This window comes from Rhinatrema bivittatum, chromosome 2, assembly GCF_901001135.1.
Source record: "Rhinatrema bivittatum chromosome 2, aRhiBiv1.1, whole genome shotgun sequence".
Lineage (NCBI taxonomy): Eukaryota > Metazoa > Chordata > Amphibia > Gymnophiona > Rhinatrematidae > Rhinatrema > Rhinatrema bivittatum.
Genome location: NC_042616.1, coordinates 647,833,132 through 647,855,387, shown reverse-complemented (window position 1 = coordinate 647,855,387; position 22,256 = coordinate 647,833,132).

The window sequence follows — 22,256 nt, the reverse complement described above, 5'->3', positions numbered from 1 at the left end:
AACTTAAGAAAATTAACTAGGCGCAAACTACAGACATTATCATTTTTTCCAGATTCCACTTTATTTTTTGAAAATATGGAAGGAACATTTTGTTAGCTTCCTGTAACATATCATCACATTGCTATAATCTATTCTTAATAGTTTTTATCTCAGTCTCATGTTCCCTGACGTTGGTTAATACCTCCTCCATTTCTTAATAAATATTTTGTATTTGTTCAGAAAGAGTTGCCTATACCAGTGACTGCTTCCCAAATTGTCTCAAGTTTAAATTACTTTGGATGTTGCAGGAAAGGAAAACCTAAATAAGAGACCATTTCTAAACTCAAACCTGATGCTGGTATCTTCAACTTTTCCATCCCAGGTTAGGCATCTTGAGCCAACCCGTCTGAAACTGAAGTTCCGGCCCTCAGGTAACATCATTCACTGCATCTGTCAAGAGGCTCTGTGTTTGATTTCCTGCAGTGCTCTCACTCCCTCTTACACTGACTGCACCTACATCATCCACAGGCACTGTTGTAGAGGTCCCTAATGCAAAGACTTGAGCTACCGGCTTTATTGGAGTGGCCTGTTGCTCAGGGCTCAACAATGTTTCCATGGCAATTCCAACGGAAAATCTCCAGATTGGAATCTGGACTCCTACCTGCTTCCTGTACTGATGACTATTGGGGAGCTGGCTTTCCCCTTACATTGTACCATCAGATAAAATTTTAAGGGAAATAAATACTAAGGAGGTAATTTTTAAAGGAGTTACTTGTGTAAATATAACATACTATTGTAACAATTTCAAAAGGCTAAAAACACTACTGTTCAAACAAGTTTATCCAGAATAGATCATCCTCCATCGTATCTCCCATGCACTACCCCATGGTGATCACCCTTATGTTGGGTAACTATACTTGTTTTGTTTAATCTACTTGTTAACCTATGCTTGTTCCGTTCAATCTTATTTTCCATGCTACCCTTGGTTAACCCCTCTCCTAGCTCCATTTCCCTGTTAACATGTACTTTCCAGCCTTTTGTTCGAATGTAAACTGGTATGATGTCCCCACTAATACCGGTACATAAAAGTTTCTAAATAAATAAAATAAATAAATAAAAGGCATTTACTTGAGTAAAGTGCACTTACTCGAGTAAAATGCAGTTTTACGCCTGAAAATGCTTTTTAAAATCAAGCCCTAACGGCTGAATGCAAGCTAACATATAGGAACAGGCAAAGAGCACATATGCTTCCACCATAATCTTTTTATTGCATGAGAAAAGACAGGTTTCAATTAAACAAGGGTATCATGTTAAGAACTTATAATTACAAAATCTTCACAAAAAGATCTGAATAGGTGAGAGTAAAAATTAAATCACAACAGAAACACTCAAAACACTAAACATTTTTAAAAATTTAACAGAGCACAAAACTGGATACAATCAGCGGATTGGTTTAAGGCCCTTCATAACACCGGCATGGTTAGTTTAGTGAAAACCTTTCTCTGCAAGAAGGGTCATGTAAATCATAGGTCCAAGAGTCTTTGTTTTACTTATTTATGCTTGTTAAATGTGCGTTGAAAAAGACAAGTTCTCCAATCAGATTTTTTTTTTCTTTTCAATTAATCCAAAGAAAAAGGTTCTTGCTTGGGCTCAAAATAGGATAGAGCTCAATAGTCCAGAAAGTGTAGTACTCACTTGTGTTCAAAAATGCCTGACATGGCACCTTGTTTCGGAAAACCTGCTTCATGGGCCTCGATATAAGTTGAAGAATGGCGTAGCTTAGGAACTGATATTCAAAATGTGTGGGTGTTATCCTAAAGGCAAAATTGATTGGTACTCGTCTTGAGTGTGACTTAGATCGCTACAAACATTTGTGCTCTCTGTAAAATACAACATGTTATATTTGAAAGAAACTTAAACATGGGTCAACTTTTCATTGGTTAATTTGAGCCACAGGTAATAAACATTCTTAAGCGCACTGTTGAAAAAGTGTAGACTTAATTCCTAGGTGCGAATTAAACCACTGCAAGGAGCAAGACTTTGGGGCAAGTGGTTTCTCAATCTGGCCAGAAAAGAACAAAGTTGGATTTTTAACTTGAACACGGTGGTTCCTCATGGATTCAAAAAGGAAATAGAATGGGTGGTTTTCCTGCAATTAAGCTTTTTCTTCTTTCAGTTAATGTTTTCTATCACATTGGAAAAGCTTCTCTATTAATGCCAGGGGCGTTCCTAATGACTTTGGAAGTGACTCTCTAATGATGTCTGAAGGGTGTTTCCCGTCAGCCATCTTTGAAAACCTACGAATATCGCCGGCATTTCTAGAGTGAGGGCAGCATAGGAGGAAACCACCCGCACAGAAGTCTTGCTCCTTGCAGTGATTTAATTTGCACCTAAAACTTTTTAGTGTTTTAAGTGTTTTTCTGTTGTGAAGAACTTGTAATTCTCAGTATCAAACTTGGCATTCATAAATGTTTTCTCAGCACTGTATATTGTATTTCATGTACTGTACACTAAGATAGGGTCATATAATTACAATTAACAGACACATAAAACCAATCACCCCATTTTGTGATAATTATCATTAGGGCTTCTGATTTTCCTTGGTACTTACCTGCATATGTAGTGGGATGGTGGTATAGTGTAACTTTTTTTGGCGGGCGGTACATGGGGTTATTCAGGATATTATTGGGCTCTCCTTTGAACTGACTCTGCAATTATGTCTCTTGGGAGCCTAGAGAGAATCTGATGTTGGCAGTCATACACAAAACATGGTGGGGTTCTGTTTACATACAGCCCAACTCACCCTTGCTTTCATTTTGGAAAGGAAGCCCTCAGATTACTCACTGGCACAACACCTTAGCAGAGATAGCAGTGATGGAAAAAATGACTTATTTATCCCAAAGCAAACTCGCCTTTTATGATTGTTTGGGGGTTGTACTGGAATTGGAGGCAGCGTACTTGTTAACCATAAAAGAAAAATTAGTCTATTATGTTTTTTTGAATTTTCATTTCTGTATTTTAGTTATTTAACGTACTATTTCTGTAACTATTTTTACTTCTTCCTTGTCACTTTGTAGAATGACTTTTTCCTGTATTGATACTTTGAGATATAGTCTATGTCTGATATTGTATCTAAACTGTTATTTGGATGTCTATGCATTTCTCTAGTAAAAGGTTATTTAAAAAACCAAACAAACTGAAAAACTCCAATAAAACCAATAAACCCAATGTCTCCATTGAGGTATTTTAAGAAAAAAAAACCCAAATATGCCTACCTCGAAGTACTCTGATGATGTCATCTAGCAGCCCAATGTCATCTGAGGGGGCTGGCAGGAACCCCAATCCCTGCTGGTGCAAGAAAACAGCACCATGAGAGCATCGGGCGGGTAGGGAGCCCAATCCCTGCCAGCGCAAGAAGACAGTGCACGCAAGCATCGGGCCAGCAGATAACCTAAGCCCAGCTGGCCCAAGAAGCAAAAGCATCGGACTGGCAGAGAGTGCAAGCCCTACCAACACAGGAAGATGGCACATGGGAGCATTGGGCTACAGAGAGCCCAAGCCCTGCCAGCCTGAAGAACACCCAGGGTACGGATTGAGAAGAGCAATTGGGAGGGGAGGGGATAGGGGAGTGAAAGGTAGTGTGATGGGGGGAGAAATGAGGTGCAATGGAGAGGGACACATTTAGATATACACATAACCACACTTACACACCCTGCCACAACTTTCAGCCACCCACACATACTCTGCCATCCCTTCCAGCCACACACACACACACCCTGCCACTCTCTACCAGCTGCCATCCTTACCTCCATCCCACTGCAGCCACATACACACACTGAACAACAGAGCATTCAGAATTTTTAAGATAAATCAGTTTATGCCTTATTAAATTCAATCCACCTAAAAATGCACCAAAACTTTTAATTAGTGCCATGAAAACCTCAAACACCTATTTTTGATAGCCACCAAAAATCCCTAATTACTTGAAAACTAAGCCCCTAATTTTGCATTTTATAAGCCCCTAGAATCAGAAGCCCTAATTATAATCCAGGTTTAATTTTAATGATAAAACTTCAATCCTCCCATAAAAAGGAATCATTTTCAGAGGAAAGAGCTGAACTTGCAATAAAGCTGTTTTCTGTGAACCATCTTCCATAAAACAGAAAAAAAAAAAATCCTTTTAATTTATACCACTTGTATAATTTTTCTTTTTCCAAGGCACTGGAGTATGTGGACTTAACTGCAAAAATTAAATTCACTACATGAACTTCTAAATAATGCAGTGTATTATTTTAAAATACATTCTAGCACAAATATTGTTTTACTAGTAATCAGTAAACATAATAAAACTATTTCCAGCTGAGATAAACCATTATCTATTAATTTAACGTCTCTCTAGCAGGATTGTCCCTGTATCGGTTGTATGTCTGCTTCGTAGGCCAAGTTACATTTTACTTGGATTGAATGGCTCTCTACATGGAACTTATTCATCAAGGTACAGCTGTAGAAAAAGAGCATTAAATTAAAATCAGTCTGTGCTCTGCTCAATTCCTGGACTGCATGAGGGACACTATGAATTGTATTTTCAATTATTTCATAGCATGATCATCTTGGAAAGTAGCAGGTTCAGCTTATATTGCATCAAAAGCTCTGTTTCTGCCAGTGGATACGGACCATAGGTATGTGCAGCAGGAACAAAACTTGTTTCATTTTAAAATTCATTTCATGGGGACTCTAATTTGTTTCTTTAGTTTCAAAATGAAAATACTTTTTTTTTTCATTTGGTTAGGGGGGGGGGGGGGTTTTGCCATTAAAGACAATGGGGAAGCAGTACAGGTAATTTTCAGCCTATATTGGGCTCCAGAATAGGTTGCTTTTTTTTTTTTTTTTTTTTTTTTTTAATTGTCTTAAAACATTGGAAGAAATCAACAGAAGGGGGGAAGTACCTAGAAAGTCTGAGGAGACTGCAAAGTGGCACAAAAAGTGGCATGAATAACCTATGACTCCGTAAAGGGGCAAAGGGCAGCAGAATTGGCAGGATTTCACCAAATCACTTTAGAAGGAGCAAAGAAGCTGAAAAAATGGGACGAACATCCCAAAGCTCCAAAAGAAGGCACCAGTAACAGTGCCATGAACGTCTGATGGCATCTCATGTGGTAAACTGGTACAAAAAGTGGCATTAGAATCCTAAAGCAGCAACAGGCCGATACAGTACAGTGCGCTCCGATGGCGCTGGGGAGGCAGTGAGCGGCAGAACGGAGGGAGGCAGGCGAGCCGGAGCTGCCCCCACATGCAGGAAAGGTAGGGGAGCCGCCGCCCCGCCCCCTCCCGGCCCTGGCTCTGCCGCTCTGACAATCTTCCAGTTCCCTGCCGGTGCAATTTTTTTGGCATGATGAGCTCGCACCGCCTGTACGTCCCATTTGGGCGCTCAAGCCAGCGAAGGTGCCTTGAGCGCCCAAATTGGACGTGCGTTCATGCACCTTCGCCGGCAGGTCTGCTGGAAGCCACTTTCACCGCCGGCTGCCCCCGGGAGGCAGGGGAGCCCCGGTGGGCACCTCGGGAGGAGGGGAGAGAAGACTGGGGTTGCTGGAAGCATGCAGTAAGTTTGCTTTAGTTACAATTTCTATTTTCTTAATAACATGTCGAGTCGATTTTCGCCCTGCACCTTGCTTCGGGAGGGGGGGGGGGGGAGAGGACTGGCAATCCCCGAGCATAGGAGAACCATCCACTTCCTGGTACCTGTCATTTCAAATGTCATATGAAATGACAGGTACCAGTGCACCCATTTTACTGTATAGGCGCTGTATAGCGCTCTATACAGTAAAATGGATTGCGCTTCATGGACGCTTCTTGGACGCACTTTGGACGCAGCTTGCAATTGCATGCCATTTAAATATTGTATCGAGCGGTATGTGAGCCGAATTGTGCGCGCGGCAAACGATGGTGCGCCCCACACTACCGCACTCTTTCTACCGCATCCTTACTGTATCGGCCTGTGATAATGCAAGGCATTTCTGCCTGGCTCACCCCTTCCCTTTCAGTGACTGTAGCTTGCCTCCACTTTTCTGGTCCCCTCAACAGTGCATTATCATTGACCATCTGTTACAGAGTCTGCTGCTTTTACAGTTATGGTTCTCCAGGCTTTGCTCTGCCTACCTACTTTAGGAGAGTGATGACCAGAAGTAATCCATGCTGCTGGCTTCTTCTGGGGTTAATAAAAGAAAATTTGGCCATGGCTGAGACTGCTGCAGCTAAGACAGGGATATCCACTGACCCAAAGCAGCACAGTTTGAGATGGAATCCTGCTTTCCCACACAAAGCCAGTGAGGCCAGGGCTGGTGCATTAGTATAAGGCATCCTAGGTGAACCTTACAGCCTTGCACCCTCCCCACACACACAATTATAGATTATGTTTAGCAGATTCTACATGAAAAAGATATTCAAAGTAGAGTCTTCTGAGGCAAAAATATAATTTACAGCAACATGTATATTATATTTACATGAACTGTAGTGGTGCCAATCAGAAAACCTTGCAAAGAAAAACAAAACTTGAAACTCTTATGGTTATTAGGCTATTGTTATGTATGTTGGGTGTGGGCTTGGCCCTCTGAAAGCCTTGAGTAAATTACAATAACAAATTAGCAAACATCCCATACCAAAATAGCACTAACTGCTAGCACTCAAACAGTAACAACCCAACCTTTGAAAAGGCAACACTGCAAGTATTACACCAGCCCTAAAATACTAATACTTCTCCTATTAGGAAAACAGAAGAAAGGGATCTATAGCAATCAACACAGAAACTACATCCTAGAAGAATACCTCATATCAGTCACATGTGCAGAACATAGAAAGACCCTCACCAAACACAGAATTAAGACACCATAATGTATAAATAGAAATGTAGAGACCAAAACTAAACTGGAAACCTCAACAAGCTCTGTGTATGCAGTGCATCAGTGGAAAAACAGAATAGCCACCATTTCTCAAACAACATGAATGAATAAAAAAATATATATTTCAATACAACTGAATAAAATATCCAATAATTAAAAACAAACTTTTTTTTTTAATTTTCCAAACTAGAATAAAATATTTCCAAACAGCAGACACATCAAACACCTAATAATTAAAACCAATAAGCTTAAAAATCCCCTGCTCTCTCCTACGAATATTTGATTCCAAACACCTTGAGATTGTTGAGGGTGTGAACAGACTCTTTTTGCTTTCATATACACGCATTCTCTAACCCACATACTCACCTGCTTCCTGACATACACAGTCATACATACACTCACTTGCTGACACACAGACAATAAATCACAAAGATTCACACACGCTGACACTCACACGATCAGTCACACATACAATCAGATGCTGCCATACACACGATCACACATGTACTCTCACATGCTAACACACATGTGATTAGTCACACATACACTATGACATCTAATGCTGACACACACGATCAGTCACACAACACTCTCACATGCTTATTGACACACACAAATGATCAATCATACATACACACTTACACAAACTCTCTGACACAATTGCCCAGTCATTTATGCACTCTCTCGTCTCCATAGTTTAAAAGCTGCAGCAGCTGCTTGAATAATCAAAAAAACTTTATACTCACTTATTGGTGGTTAGGGGGTCCAGGCAAAGCCCTGGGATAATGGTGACTCTGTGGGCTGCCTGTTGCTATGGGAAATTGTGCCTCTTGCTGTGGGGATCGCAGGCTGCAAGCCTCAGTACTCTATTTACGGTAGTTTAGTGTTTTGTTTTGCTGGGGCCTGCAGTAGAGGTTGAGTTGGCAGAGGAGACATGAGGTGCAGTTCCCTATCCTCTCATGTCTCTCTTGGATCCTCTCCCCCACTTTCAGCCGCCTCTCCTCCATGGCTCTGCCTCACTACCACTTCCTGCCGAGAGGTAGAGCTGCGGAGGAGAGGCGGCTGAAGGTGGGGGGAGAGGATCTAAAAAAGCCACGAGAGAATAGGGAACTGCGCGAAAAACACGCAGACAGTGGAAGGGGACTTAAATGCCGCTCATCCCGCTATAATCACATTTCCCGCCGCCTACGGGAAGCCATGGCATCCACTGCAAATGCAGCAGAACAGGCCAAATATAAATATAGGTAACAGGAGACTCCTACTGTGTGAGAAGCACTAGGGACATGATGTTGGTCGCAGCAGCTGCACAGGCTTGAAGCCACTGCAACCCTCACCAACCATGTGATTGGGTGGACCAATCCACCGGGACATGCTCGAAGCCCCGATAGAAATAGAGTTGAAAAATTGGCCTACTAGAAATAACACACTGTAAGAGAGGGGAACCTGATGGCTTTGTCCCAGTTCATGTGCTACTAATACTATTACTCTGCATTCTTAGTGGGCAATTGTTCCACTCTTGCAAAATCAGCAGGCATATTCATGTTTGGATTATATTTCTGAAATCTGTTTTGAAAAGGTTGAGGTCCATATTCAGAAGTACTTAGTTGGCTAAATCGGAAGTTAGCTGGCTAAATGAATATTTGGACAATTACCTGACTGAATGCGCTCCAGCTAATAAGTTAGCTGGCTAAGTTTTTTGGGGGTTTTTTTTTTTTAATTCTTTATTCATTTTTCAATTACATAAACAAAAATCACATTTGCTTGTAAAGAAATACTGTGGGTTCTTAATCATCATATTTCTTAACCCCCAACGCCATACAAAAATATTTATGAAAAATCTGTTTATCAACTTAAATAGTAATATTAGCTTAGTTGGAGTAATAAACAATATCTATATCACATTTTCAATTATTAAGTCCCACTCCTAGCAGAATATTTAGTGAGGAGGAGATATGAGATCTTTTAAGGAAGTTCGAAAAGGATTAACCATAATAATCTAAAGACAAGGTGCACGTAACAACAGTTCCATATCTATTCTCACTGGGTTAATTTTCCTGGCGTCTATAAACTCTTTTAGTTGGTCAGATGTGAAAAAAACAAAACATTCAACTCCCTTAGTTAGGAAACATTTACAAGGAAACAATATTTTAACAGTATAGCCCAGCCTGACAGCCTCTTGTCTGAGGTTTAAAAAAACCCCTGACGCCTGGCCTGCGTAGCTGGAGCCAAATCAGGGAATATTTTCACAGCTGCTTCATGAAAATTAATCGGATATTTCCTGAAATATGATTTCATCACCATGCCGATATCCTTAGTTGTGATAAACAATACCAGAAGTGTTCCTCTATTGATTACTTCTAAGGTTTAATCTTCTAAAAAACCTGTCAGGTTTCCTGAAAAAGGAACATTACTGGCATTTCCCAGTCTTCTTGATGAAGGAAGAAAAAAAGCAGGAGTTGTTAGATGGAAAGTTCCCTTCACTTATTTCCAGCTTTTCCAGAAGAAATTTCTTTAGAGTAGTGTAGGGAATTTCCCCCACTACTCTAGGGAAATTTGTCAAACGTAAATTTAAATGCCTTGATTTTTTTCAAGAAATTCCATACGTCTGGACAACACCTCATGATCTTTAATCGCAGCTATCTTATACTGCTGAATCCCATTGCCTTTCTCTTCCAAACCATTAACTTTCCCTTTTAGGAAATCGACATGGTTTTGTATATCAGCAGATTTTTGGAAACATTGTGCATTAGAGTGTTCCATTTTGTCATTCAAAGAATTTATAGCAGTAGCCATCCCAGCCATAAAATCCCATAGAGAGTCACACTGTGCTCCACTCTCCGAATTTACAAACCAACTAGACATTTAAGGTCACTGGACAAAAATCTTCTCGACATTCCTTCACCTCGACAAGCCCGCCTCGATATTACTAGAAAAAGAGCTTTCTCAGTCATAGGCCCCATTCTGTGGAATTCACTACCAGACTCCATCAGAACCATATCTAATTCCAAACAATTCAAAAAATCCTTAAAAACTCATTTATTTCGAATTGCGTTTCATATACCACCCACCAAATAATTACATCACACTCCCAGAATACATACATATTCAGTTTGGCACCCGATTCCTCTCTGCTTGACTGACTTGTTTTATGTTACCTATTTTTATTTTAAACAATTTTTTATTTTATATTAACGAAATTTTTGTAATTTTATATTCTCCATAAGCTATTTTACTCCTAATTAATCCTTAATTTATTTTTAGTTCTATTTTTATTTGATATTTGTAAACCGTTTTGATTAAACATTGTTTGTAAAGACGGTATAGAAATACTTTTAAATAAATAAATAAATAAATAAAGTCACCTGTGCAGGTCGCGTTGGAATGGCGATTAACTCCTTTCTATTGGCACTTACTGTGATCATACCTCCTTCTAGCCTTTCACTGGGTTCTGTTGGTCCCGCAGTCCTTTGCCCTTCCACCAGACTCGATGTAGAGGGTCCCGGTGCTGTGCCATCAGGAGTCCGTGAGGGGCTCTCCGGACTAGGACCGGCTTGAAACACCGCCGGTTCCACACTCCGCGTTTCTTCATCTGCCCTCTGAACAGGCGGTTGCCTCTGCTCAGGGCTTAGAGACACCTCCCATGCCGTCACGCACATCAGTTTTCTCGGTTCTCTGATGAACTGTTGGATGCATAAAGCCGGTTATCTCTGGTTGAGAACTTGTAGAGGGGGTCGTCACGGACGGGTAAGTCTGAACTTTCCCCTTCCTCTTTGCTGGCATTATTCCGAAGGAAATAGCAAAACTTTCGAGAGAGCTCCGATTTAAGGCTCAATACGTGCGGCCATCTTAACTCCTCCTTGCGGCCCAGCTGGCTAAGTTAAGGGTGTTCCAAGGGCGTAACTGGGAGGAGTTGAGTTAGCCAATTATCTTAACCAGCTAACTTCAAGCTAGTTGGGGCATAGAGTTGTCTGAAAATTAAACAATTATATTTAGCCAGCTTTATTTAAGATAGCTATATTCAATAGTGTGGGTGCACTAAGGAATATACCTCCAAAGTTAACCGGATAAGTTTATCCGGCTAACTTTATTATATGGACTATGTCTGAATATGGACATCCTAGTTCTTAAAAGACTACTACTACCTCTAACACATTAAGTCAGGCCAGTTTGACAACCGGTTTAAATAGTGCTTTGGCTCCCAATTGATCCACATTACTTGACAATTTTCACTCCCAATCCACTTATGGGGCAGAGCTCAATAGGTTGTGCCACTATAAAAAGACAGGGTCCAGAACTTATTGTTCTATTTTTTGGCTGTAGGGAAAACACTTCTGCTGCAAGAAGTTGTCTGAATTATCAAGAATACATAAGGGAAAAACACAGGATAGCTTCTATGGTTGTCCCAAAGCTAAGACCTTCAAGCGACATTGTCTGAATTAGCAAGAAAGCTCTTCACCCAGTAAAAATATCACTAGCAGCAATGTATGAGTTTGATTGGCTGTAACTATCATGAAGCAGTGGTTACCACCCTTGAGAGAAACATGGGGGTGTCCTGCACAGAGCAGCAGGTGCTGCCATGAGAAGATTGTTGGGCAAACTGGATGGGCCATCTGGTCCTTTTCTGCCGTCATTGCTATGTTACTATGTAAGAAATAATCTCAGGTCCATATTCTTCAAAGCAGCAAAAGTTGCAGAGTTCTTATCCCACCAAGTGGAAGCCTTAACTGCACTTGGATAATGTAGTGATCCCAATAAGAGATCCTTTAAATCTATGAGGGGCCACTGAGCTTTCCAAATAAATTATCTAATTCTATATCCCTTCATTTAGGCCCAACTTTGAGATCCTTAAGTTCTCAGGAGGCCCCCCCCCCCCCTTTTTTTTTTTTTTAGATAAACTAAACTAAAGAATAGCAACCTTGTAAATGGCAGCAGATAAAGATCACATGGCCCATCCAGTCTGCCCAGCAAGGTGTTCATAGTTGTAACTGCTGCTCCCTTTCAGGTTACCCCTTACCTTTTTGTTTATGGTTATAACTGTTGCTCTGTGCAGGATACACCAGTGCTTCATTTCTATCCTCTTGCCACTAGGGATCCTCTGCGCTTACCCCACGCCCTTTTGAATTCAGTCATCATTTTTGTATTTACCACCACCCTTTCTGTGAAAAAATATTTCCTGCTGTTCTTATGTTTCATGTAATGATCCCTAGTTGTACATCTTCCTTTCCATTGAAAAAGTTTTGTCTCTTGTGCATTTTTAATACCTTTCAGATATTTAAAAACCTCTATCATATCACCATAATACCCTCTAAGTTAAGCACTTGAGTGATCGCTCACACATTTCAGAGCATCGCTCACAGGTTTTATAAGGTCGTTCACATGTTTATTTTTTTGGGGCTATGTACAGAAATGCAACATTACTGGCAGTCAAAAATTGTTGCTCACAAGAAAAAACTTGCACACACCTAGTAGCTCCTTGGAGGGAACATGGCATATCACCTTTGTCTCTCCTTTGCTCTAGGATATACATATGAAGGTCCTCAAGCCTCATCTCATAAGGCTTTTGGCGCACACCAGGGCTGGATTAAGGTGGGGTGCGCCCATAGGCAATGGGAAAGGAAGAGTTATCTTCCCTTTCCTCCCTCTAGAAGGAGGGGCAGACCCTCCTTCCTCACCTCCAAGCACAGCACTCCTGGCTTCAGGTTGTAGCAACAACTGCAGATTTAAAAAAATCCAGTGTGGGGGGAACCTTTAGTGATTCTCACATGCTGATGGATCCACTCCCTTCGCCCACATACGCTTCCTGTTATCACCATGAGAAGGGCAGGAGACCATGCAGCCCATCAGCTCACGAGGGCTGCTGAAGGCCCTGTACTGAATTTTCTTAAGCAGCAGTTGCTGCTGTAACCTGGAGCTTGCTCTACTAAAGGAAGCAAAGGGGTCCTGCACAAACAGGCTCAGATTTCAGGACTGTATCGACACTCCTGTGCCTATATGATGTTGATGCCGGAGGCAGTTGCCCGTGCCTTTATCTGGGCCTGATGCAGACCCCACATTCATTCCTACAACACCACAACACGAAAAGGTGATTAACTATTCTGAGAGGTCTGAGCAAAAATTGTGTTCCTCGCATGTGGCTAAAAGTATACACGTGTTATAGAGCGCATGTGCTTCTAGGTGCACGCACATTTGCATTTTTTGGCACGCAAATGTCTTTTAAAATTCATCTTTTAGTTTGCAACAATGCAGCTTGTTTGAAAAGTCTCACACACACACAAACCCCGCGCCCCCCCCCCCCCCTTTTTGCCTGAACAGCACCTAATGAGGACAGGACTAGGGAAAATAGTATGTTCTCTAAATCAGGCATCTCTAAGGTGAAGGGGTCTTTAGGCCTGGCTTAGTTAACCCTGCTCAGTTGCACTTCAGGGCTCAGTTTCAATTCTCCATTTTCTCCAAGGGCCATCAAAAGCTGGTTGTGGCTTACTGAGCTGTGTCTATTGAACTTGTCATGCATTACCAAGGTAAAAAACAAACAAACAACTATCACTTTAATATTTTTAATGCAATAATTTGCAGAGTGACCTGATAATGATGCTCATGCAGATAAAAGGTGATTTGGTTGCGCACTAAAGTTTAAGGTCATAAAAGTAAAAACCAAGAGTTTGTTAAAATTCTAAAAGTTTTGCAAAGTCTGCTTTGCCTAGGTGAGTCTCCATGAGGAAAGAAGAATGAATGTGATTATTTTACTTGAGTATCACCAGATGGTACCTATTTTTCCTGTGAAAGCCATTCCAAACAGGTTTTTAATCTGCCATCATTTACTCTATTAAAGTGACTCATGGGCCGAGTGAATGAGAGAGAGAGAGGTACAGGCGTGCATGTTAAAAGGGAGAAGAGATAAATGCAGACCACATTCTTTTCTTCCCCAGGCTCTAGCACTCCTAGCATAGCATCACCCTGTCTGAATTGTCTTTCTACTTAGTTTTGGACTTATTCAGCCGTTAGGATAAATGGCTATCCATTCACAGGATGTGGTTATCCACACACTGATTATACGTACTCACCATATTCCCTCCATTTATACGCTTGTTGGGCATTAATGAATCACAGTTACTTTGGGGAATAAAAGTATTCTGACAAATAGCAAACCGGATCTAGCAATTTGTTCTAAAGGAGGGACCACTTTTCATTTATCCTTTCAGCAAACATTAAGATTTCAAAAAAAGAAAAGTATTTAACAATATGCAAAACACATTTTAGTGATAACCAAATGCTTTTAGGATAAGAAAATATATAAGAGATGAATGGCGAAACATTTCAATGGCCTTGGGAAACACTCTATGCTATTCAGCCAGGGTGCAGAGAAATATGCCAGCTTTGGTTTAGGAAGAACGATGACTCTGAAGACAGACAAGGCCAATTCCTTTTTCTTTCTCTCTCTATCTTTATTTTTAAGGGTTAGTAGTAAATAAGATCCTATGGAGTTGCATTGCAGGACCTCAGAACATCAACTGCAGTACTACAGATAGAAAGATTCCCATAACGTCCTTCAATAGCAGAGAAACCCACTTCGGTTGAGGCAGGTACCTCACTGGGCTCAGCCTGTTATGTTTTGGTATGGATGTGAACCCTGGGCCGGAGTGAGAGGTGTCACCGCCCACAGTGGGGAGACCCGTGGGCCTCACTGGCAGTAGGCGTGGTCTCAGAAGCTAGGACACAGCTGTACTACAGATTTTATTATGGAAAAAGAGAAAGCATAACCCGGGGAGCGGGTAATGCGGTAACGGTGCAGTTCTGGAGCAGAACACGTGGAGCGGGTACTGAGATAAAAATACAGTTCTTAGCTGAGGGATGAATCCAGGAAAGTACCTCAGATGAGACAATCCGGTGTGGTCCGCAGCACGGGGGTATGCCAGATAGTCTTTCCAACAGAATGATAAATACCTCGAGTGTAGATCCGGTAGTGGCCCGCAGTGCGGGGTATGCCGAGGATGGCTACACGAGGCAGATGGTGTAGAGAAGGTCTGAGGTTCTGGAGCCAAGAAGTACTTGAAATACAGATAGTAGTTCCCCTGTAACACAGGGTAGATGTAGTGAATCCTGCTGGTGAGAATGCGGTAGTGGCCCAAAGCTCAGGGTACACCGCAGCGAGAATTCCAGCAAGGTTAGTAAAGATGAAGAGAGAAGGCTTGGTTCCAGCAGAGCAAGGCGGGAAGGCCCTCTGAGAAGCGGATAGCCTAGGAACGTGGAAGAGCCCCCGAGGAGTGGGTACTCAGAGCGTTCCCCAATGAGACAGGAACAGGAAGTCCAAGGAGAAGCGGATTCAGCAATGAGGAGAATTTAACTCATCTGGGAGTCGGGCCAGTCAGCTTAAATACAAAAAGGTGGTGATGTCATGTGAGGGGACGCCCCCGAGGTTCCCGCCATGATGTGTATTAAAGATGGTCCGTGCATGCGCTAGGTGACTCCAGGAACAAGATGCCGATCGGCATCACCCACCCTGTCCCGGGGTTGTCAGGGAGGTCAGCGTTCGCTGGCGGAGGCCACCATTCTTCCAAGGATAGACGAAGTAGCAAGAAAAGAGGTGAGCATGAGAGGTCGCAGCCGTCTGTGACTGACGGGCGCAACAGGGCCCCTCCCCGGGGGTTTTGGTTTCCTAGGATGGGAAACGTGGAAATGCCAAATCAATTCCTTGTCAAGGATGTTACATGCAGGTTCCCAACTGTTTTCCTCTGGTCCAAATCCTTCCCAGGATAAGAGGTACTCCCAGCACCTTTCATGATTTTGAACATCCAAAATATCCTCTACCTGATAGATGATGCCCTCTTCAGCGGTAAGAGGGTGTGGTTCAGGTGGGTTTTTTTTTTTGGTGTTTTTTTGTTTGTTTTTTTTTTAGAGAATTCTGAAAGGATGAGCAGTTTCAGAAGAGAAATGTGGAAGGCATTGTGGATGCATAATGAAGAAGGTAAATGTGGACTGTAGGTGTCAGGACCCAGGCGGCGACGGACAGCAAAGGGTCCGATGTATCTATGTGCAAATTGAGCAGAGGGCAGTTTTAGGCGGATGATGCGGGTACTGAGCCATACCTTATCTCCTGGTTGTAACTGAGGAGCTGCTCGATGGTGTGCATCATAGAATTTTTTTGCCTTTTGTCCAGCTTTTTGCTAAAGGTCCTTGGTGTGTTGCCAGAGTTGGTGTAGCTCTTGTGCTGATGCCTGGGTGACTGGAGATGATACTGACAATGGCATCAGTAGTGGAGGTAGACATTGACGTCCATAGACGAGTTGAAAGGGTGATGACCCTGTAGAAGCTGATGGATGAGAATTGAATGCAAATTCAGCCCATGGGAGTAATTCGGCCCAATCGCTTTGCCTAGAGTTAACATAGGCACGAAGGAATTGTTTTAGTGTGCAATTCGTTCTTTCAGTCTGCCCATTTGCCTGAGGATAGTAAGCGCTGGTGAAATCTAAAGAGGTCAAGTTTCTTGCTTTCCAAAACTTTGCGGTGAACTGAACCCCTCTGTCGGAGAGGATATGTCTGGGTAAGCAGTGGAGGTGGAAGTTATGCCGTATGAATAGTTTAGCCAGTTGTGGAGCAGAGGGTAGCCCGGGTAGCACCACGAAATAGGTCATTTGGGAAAAACGGTCAACTGTGACCCAGCTGGTGTTGTTGCCGTCAGACTTAGGTAGGTTGACGATGAAGTCCGTCGCTATATGTGTCCATGGTTCACATGGGTAGTGGCTGAAGAAGGCCCCATGGATGACCAGGTGGTGGTTTTTGTCTCGCATAAGTGGGAAATGACTCCACGTAGGCCTGCACATCTTTTTTCATTGAGGGCCACCAGTAGTTGCTTTGCAGGGTAGCAAAAGTATGGGACTGCCCAGTATGACCTGCGAGCAGAGAGTCATGGGCCCACCGGAGTATCTTCTTCCAGAAGGACTGTAGAACCAGTCTTCCCGGCTGGAACCATATGGGTAACTGAGAGGAGAACCCTAGCTGGGTCAATGATGTGGCATGGTGTGTCAGGGACATCTTCGGTGTAAAAATAACGGGATAGTGCATCTGTGCGGGTGTTCTTGTCCACTGGGCGATACTGCAGGAGAAAATTGAAACGACGCTGTGCTTGATGCAAGGATTCGAGGTTTTTATGATCGGTGTAAACCATGATTTGGTGTTGAGCATCTTCGAGCCAGGGGCACCATTCTTCAAATGACAACTTAATTGCCAGTAGCTCCTTGTCTCCTATCCCATAGTTTGTTCAGCTGGAGAGAAGTGCCGTGAGAAAAAGGAACAGGGATATAAGGTGTGGCTATCAGCGTGTTGGCTAAGGACTGCTCCAACCCCAACGTCCGAGGCATCGACCTCAACAACAAATGTCATCGGGGGTCTGAGTAGCATAGAAGAGGCTCTTGAAGGAACCCCTTCTTAAGTTGTTGGAAGGCACTCATGGCTTCTGGTGACCACTGAGAAGGGTTAGCTCCTTTTCACGTCATGGCTGTAAGACATGGTGGAATAGTGATGAATGAATGATCGGTAGTAGTTGGTGAATCCAAGGAATCTCCTCAGAGTCCAGAAGATTGGGGCCAATCATGAATGCTCTTGGTCTTCTGTGGGTCCATCTGAAAACCCCAGCTGGATACTATGTAGCCCAAAAAGGGAATGGATTCTTGATGGAAGGAGTATTTCTCCAATTTGGCACATAATTAATGGTCCCTTAATGTCTGGATGACCTTGATGACGTCCAGTTGATGGCTGTGGAGGTTCTGGGAAAAAAAACAGTATATCGTCAAGATAAACTACTACGCAGGTGTAAAGTAGATCCCTGAAACACAGTCGGGGCATTGCAAAGACCAAAGGGCATAACTAAATATTCAAAATGGCCGTCATGGGTTTTAAACACAGTCTTCCATTCATCGCCCCGGCGGATACGGATGAAATTGTATGCTTCTCTGAGGTCCAATTTTGTGGATATATTGGCTCCTTGAAGCCTAACAAATAGTTCAGAGAACAATGGTAATGGGTAGTGGTCCTTTATTGTGATTTCGTTCAGACCATGGTAGTCTATACATGGGCAAAGGGAGCCATCCTTCTTACCCACGAAAAAGAACCCGGCCCCAGCAGGAGACTTAGACGGGTGAATAAAACCCTTCGCCAAGTTCTCTTGGATGCAGGAGGACATTGCTTTGGTCTCCGAGAGAGACAGTGGATACACCCTTCCTCTAGGAGGCTCGGCATCAGGTAGTAGATTGATGGCGCAGAAAAGGATCAGTGAGGTGGTAAGGTGTCAGCTGCTTTCTTGGAGAATACATCTCAATAAGCGGAGTACTGCGGAGGTAGGCCTGGCAGTGAGATGGTAGTGGTCATGCATGGCATAGAAGTCACAACTTCGAGACATCTCCCATGGCAAGATTCTCCCCATTGGGATAAGTGAAGGGTGCTCCAGTCAAATTGAGGCGTATGCAACTGTATCCATGGTAATCCAAGTACCTCCAGGTGTATTGCTTTATCTAAGACTAAAAACGTGATGGTCTCCGTGTGGAGGGAACCCGTGCAGAGATGAATAGGCTGAGTGGAAAGCGAGACCTCACCAGGTAATGGTTCACCATGGATGGAAGGCAACAGCAGCAGTGTGGGTATCCAAACAGTGGGAATTCATAGGTGCTCCACAAGTTGTTTAAGAATAAAGTTTCCACCCGCACCGGAATCCACTAAGGCTAGTGTGTGGAACTCAAGGGTGTCTGAGGTGATAGAGACTGGAAGGGTCAGTGGAGGAGATGGATATGTTAGACCTAGGAGGAATCCTCTGGCAGATCCTAGGTCTGCAAGTTTTCCAGACAGATAGGACAGGTAGGCACCGCGTGACCCGGTTGACCACAGTGCATGCAGAGGCCTAGTCTTCTCCGGTGACGTCTTTCCTTAGCTGAGAGGTGACTGCAACCCAAGTGCATAGGTTCCTCTTCCTCTATTCAGGGTGCTGGCGTAGTCTGGGTAACTGGTGGTGGATGAGAGCGGGAAACTCCCGATGGTATCTTCTTAGGACTTTTAAGCTCTTGTGACTGTTCATGTAGACGGCGCTCAATTCGTCCAGCTAGGTCAATGAGAGAGTCCAGGTGATCAGGAAGTTCACGTGCAGCTAACTCATTTTTAATACAAAAGTTAAGGCCTTCCAGGAAAATAACCCGTAGACAACCCAGGTCCCATTGCAGTTCAGAGAAGAGAGTTTTGAATTCAATGACGTAATCGGTCAAAGGTTTATTACCTTGTTGAAGATGGAGTGCAGATCTGGTGATAGTCTTGCGAGTGAGGTCGTCAAATACAGAAAGAAAGACAGCAAGAAAGCCAGTTAATTCTTTAAATATTGGATCATTACACTCCCAAAGAGGTAATGCCCAGGTCAGGGCCTTCCTGTCTAACAGAGACAGTATGTACATGGTTTTGGACACCATGTCAAGGAAGTAGGTAGGTTGCAATGAAAAGTGCATACAGCATTGATTCAAAAAGCCCTTACATAATAGGGGATAGCCTGTGAAACGTGTAGGTGCTGGCAGAGGTACAGAGTGCCATATAGGCAATGCCTGTGAAGTGACAGAGTTTGTCAGACATCGAGGCAGAGTCCAGCCGAGAACTTACCTGGTTAAAAGCGTTGGCCAAAGTCTCTAGTGTCCTTTGTTGCTCGGAGAGTCGCTAGGCCAGGCCAGGAATGGCCTGGAGGGCTGAGACCTGACCTGGGTCTATGGAGTTAGCAATCTGTTATGTTTTGGTATGGATGTGAACCCTGGGCCGGAGTGAGAGGTGTCACTGCCCACAGGGGGGAGACCCGTGGGCCTCACTGCCAATAGGCGTGGTCTCAGAAGCTAGGACACAGCTGTACTACAGACTTTATTATGGAAAAAGAGAAAGCATAACCTGGGGAGCGGGTAATGCGGTAAAGGTGCAGTTCTGGAGCACAGCCCGTGGAGCGGGAACTGAGATAAAAGTACAGTTCTTAGCTGAGGGATGAATCCAGGAAAGTACCTCAGATGAGACAGTCCGGTAGAGGCCCGCAGCGCGGGGTACGCAGAGGATGGCTATACGAGGCAAATGGTGTAGAGAAGGTATGAGGTCCTGAAGCTAAGAAGTACTTGAAGTGCAGATAGTAGTTCCCCTGCAACGCAGGGTAGATGTAGCGAATCCTGCTGGTGAGAATGCGGTAGTGACTCGAAGCTCGGGGTACACCGCAGCAAGAATTCCAGCAAGGTTAGTAAAGATGAAGTGAGAAGAATTCACAAGGCTTGGTTCCAGCAGAGCAAGGTGGGAAGGCCTTCCGAGGAGCAGATAGCCTAGGAACGTGGAAGAGCCCCCGAGGAGCGGGTACTCAGAGCATTCCCCACAGAGACAGGAACAGGAAGTCCAAGGAGAAGAAAATTCAGCAATGAGGAGAACTCTTTGTAACTCATCTGGGAGTCGGGCCAGTCAGCTTAAATACAACAAGGCGGTGACGTCATGCGGAGGGGATGCCCCCGAGGTTCCCGCCATGACGTGTATTAAAGACGGTCCGTGCGCGCGCTAGGTGACTCAAGGAACAAGATGGCAGTCGTCATCGCCTACGCCGTCCCAGGGCTGCCAGGGAGGTCGGTGTTCGCTGGCGGAGGCCGCCATTCTTCCAAGGATAGATGAAGTAGCAAGAAAAGAGGTGAGCATGAGAGGTTGCAGCCGTCTGTGACCGACGGGCATTACACAGCCATGAAGCCAAAACATGGCCACGGAGCTGGTCCAGCATGCCCGAGAGCTATGCCAGGGAAGGGCTGTGGCCAGGAACGGATGATGCATCTGTTGACGTGTTGGGAGCCAGGGAGGGGCTTCCTTTTTTCAGCCGAAGGTTGAAGAAATCACTATCTCCTTTCCAGAACTCTGTTTCGACTTCTGGGACTGACTCTCCTCCATCCCACATGGAATTGCCACTGCTCACTGGAGAAATTCTGGGCATCTGAGAATTTTGTCAGCAGCAGGGCATGAGCAGGCAAGAACAATTGCTCTCTCCTGATGAATGCCTTTGCATGCAGCACTGGCTAGCCTTTCATCACTGTAGAGAGCCAAAATCTGTATACAAATCATACAAAGTTTATTGCGAACCCCACCCATATATACCTACATAGACATTAAAACTAAGCTAGCACACTCATACATTCACATCCACAAATTAAAAAATATGTATTTTTTTGAGATACAAAAACAGTACAAATATACATTGCATTGTTATTACATATAGATTTTACAAATGCCCATAATATATCATATTTAATCAATTGCCTATATTATATATTGCCAACATTAAGTAGAGTCATTTGTTCAATATGTCCTGTGTCCGACAAAAGAAGATCCAAGATCTCTTCGTTTCACCCCTGACCTTCGGGGCTTCCTCAGGGACCGATTTTGTTCAATGCCTTTTAAATATGCTTTCGCACTAAAAAACACACATACAACCCATTATTACAAACTTACACTGAACCATACTCCCCATTCCACAATTACTCTAATTCTAACCATATTGCCTTAAACCCGTTATCACATGTAAAGACATCACCTGTCGATTATACTACTTCATTTTCCCATAAATTTAAATCAAACTAATTAAATCACCACGCCATTTTTATTCTTACCCCATACTGAACTCCTGAGTCAAAACTCAGGTAAAACTAATCAGAGCCATACCCACCTAAACTTATACAATCCTATCATATATATCACCTTCAAGCTTCTTTCCAAGCTCATGCCACACAGCGTTCATTTCTAGGTACAAAATCCATCTTTCAAGCGTCCATCTTACACGGCGTTCCACTTAACCATTGAGATATATTTCAACTCCCGCTTCTTTACGAATATGTTAAGGAACCCGCCAACATACAATCTCAAAGAAACATATTCTAAAAAGCAAGCAAAGAGGAAACCTCAGAAATCTCATTAAAAAATAGCAGAACATACCGTTAGTCGCCAAGTTCCTCCCTTTACCAACTACAAGAATATCCAATACTCACATCTAACCGGAAGTGACGAACACACGTCACTACCCGCTGGAACGTGGAATGCTGATGTATGAAATAACTTTATATAGAGAAACCATTGATCATTTAAGCAGTCAATTCAATTAACTTTTAAATTAACTTTTAAAGGAACCCCATCGTATATTCCCAGCATATGCCCAAGGTTAATACTTTTAAAGAAACCTCGTCATATCTTCCCAACATTTAAAACTTTTTATGGAACCCCAACGTATACCCAAAGTAGAAACAGAGAACCGTTAATTAATAAAAGGCATTCCACTCTATGGGGCCATTTAGACCTGCCGGAGCAATTGTATTCCAACTATAAATGAACCGTTGTTCAATTTTTCTTAATGTTAATGAC